Source organism: Thalassophryne amazonica, chromosome 9, assembly GCF_902500255.1.
Source record: "Thalassophryne amazonica chromosome 9, fThaAma1.1, whole genome shotgun sequence".
Lineage (NCBI taxonomy): Eukaryota > Metazoa > Chordata > Actinopteri > Batrachoidiformes > Batrachoididae > Thalassophryne > Thalassophryne amazonica.
In genome coordinates this window covers 2,157,024-2,159,523 of record NC_047111.1, presented here as the reverse complement: position 1 = coordinate 2,159,523, position 2,500 = coordinate 2,157,024, and positions in this window count along the sequence as shown.

Genomic DNA, 2,500 nt, shown 5'->3' with positions numbered 1-2,500 from the left:
GTGTGTGTTTTAGACGGATTGTGTGTGTGTGTATGTTTAGACAGAGTGTGACTCTGTGTGTTTGTGTGTGTGTGTGAGATAGATAGTGTGATTCTGTGTGTGTGTGTATTTGAGTCAGAATGTGATTGTGTGTGTGTGTGTGTGTGTGTGTGTGTGTTTGAGACAGATAGTGTGATTCTGTGTGTGTGTGTGTGTATTTGAGTCAGAATGTGATTGTGTGTGTGTGTTTGAGACAGATAGTGTGTGTGTGTGTGTGTGTGTATTTGAGTCAGAATGTGATTGTGTTTGTGTGTTTGAGACATAGTGTGATTCTGTGTGTGTGTGTATTTGAGTCAGAATGTGATTGTGTGTGTGTGTTTGAGACATAGTGTGATTGTGTCTGTGTGTGTGTATTTAAGTCAGAATGTGAATGTGTGTGTGTGTGTGTGTGTGTTTAGACATAGTGTAACTGTGTGTGTTTGAGACAGATAGTGTGACTGATTGAAACAGTGACTGTGTGTGTGTGTGTTTAGACACTGTGTGACTGTGTGTTTAGACAGTGTTACTGTGTGTTTAGACAGTGTTACTGTATGTGTGTGTGTGTCTTTGAGACAGTGTGATTCTGTGTGTGTGTGTGTGTGTGTGTGTGTGTATTTGAGTCAGAATGTGATTGTGTGTGTGTGTTTGAGACAGTGTGATTCTGTGTGTGTGTGTGTGTGTATTTGAGTCAGAATGTGATTGTGTGTGTGTGTTTGAGACAGTGCGATTCTGTGTGTGTGTGTTTGAGACAGATAGTGTGATTGTGTGTGTGTGTGTGTGTGTATTTAAGTCAGAATGCGATTGTGTCTGTGTGTGTTTAGACATAGTGTGACTGTGTGTTTGCGACAGATAGTGTGACTGTGATTGAAACAGTAACTGTGTGTTTGAGATAGTGACTGTATCTCTGAGTGACTATCTCTGAGACATAGTGTGACTGTGTGTGTTTAGACATAGGGTTACTGTGTGTGTGTGTTTAGACATAGTGTGACTGTGTGTGTGTTTAGACAGAGTGTGACTCAGTGTGTATGTGTTTGAGACAGATAGTGTGACTGTGTTTGAAACTGTAACTGTGTGTGTGTGTTTGTGTGTGTGTTTAGACATAGTGTGACTGTGTGTGTTTGTGTGTGTGTGTTTAGACAGATAGTGTGACTGCGTGTGTGTGTGTGTGTGTTTAGACAGAGTGTGACTGTGTGTGTTTTAGACAGAGTGTGACTGTGTGTGTGTGTTTAGACAGAGTGTGACTGTGTTTATAACTAACTGTGTGTGAGAGAGAAAGACAGAGTGTGACTGTGTGTGTGTGTGTGTGTGTTTGAGACAGAGTGTAACTGTTTGAAACTGTAACTGTGTGTGTGTGTGTGTGTGTGTGTGTGTTTGAGACAGAGTGTAACTGTGTTTGAAACTGTAACTGTGTGTGTGTGTGTGTGTGTGTGTGTGTGTGTGTGTGTGTGTGTGTGTGTGTGTGTGTGTGTGAGAGAGAGACACCATGACTGTGTGTGTTTAGACAGATAGTGTGACTGCGTGTGTGTGTGTGTGTGTTTAGACAGAGTGTGACTGTGTGTGTTTTAGACAGAGTGTGACTGTGTGTGTTTTAGACAGAGTGTGACTGTGTTTATAACTAACTGTGTGTGTGAGAGAGAAAGACAGAGAGTGTGACTGTGTGTGTTTTAGACAGGTTGTGTGTGTGTGTGTGTTTGAGACAGTGTGTGATTCTGTGTGTGTGTGTTTGAGACTGTGTGTGTGTGTGTTTTAGACTGTGTGTGTGTTTGAGACAGTGTGTGATTCTGTGTGTGTGTGTTTGAGACAGAGTGTGATTTTGTGTGTGTTTGAGACAGAGTGTGATTTTGTGTGTGTTTGAGACAGTGTGATTCTGTGTGTGTGTGTGTGTGTGTGTGTGTTTGAGACAGAGTGTAACTGTGTGTTTGAAACTGTAACTGTGTGAGAGAGACAGTGTGACTGTGTGTGTTTTAGAGAGTGTGACTGTGTGTGTGTGTGTTTAGACAGAGTGTGACTGTGTGTGTGTGTGTGTGTTTGAGACAGAGTGTGACTGTGTGTGTGTGTTTAGACAGTGTGACTATGTGTGTTTTAGACAGATTGTGTGTGTTTGAGACACTGTGATTCTGTGTGTGTGTGTTTGAGATAGAGTGTGATTTTGTGTGTGTGTTTGAGACAGAGTGTGATTCTGTGTGTGTGTGTGTGTGTGTGTGTGTGTGTGTGTGTGTGTGTTTGAGACAGAGTGTGACTCTGTGTGTGTGTGTGTGTGTGTGTGTGTGTGTGTGTGTGTGTGTTTGAGACATAGTGTGACTGTGTGTGTGTGTGTGTTTGAGACATAGTGTGACTGTGTGTGTGTGTGTTTTAGACAGATAGTGTGTGACTGCGTGTGTGTGCTTAGACAGAGTGTGACTGTGTGTGTTTTAGACAGATAGTGTGTGTGTGTTTAGACAGAGTGTAATTCATTGTGTATGTGTTTGAGACAGAGTGTAAC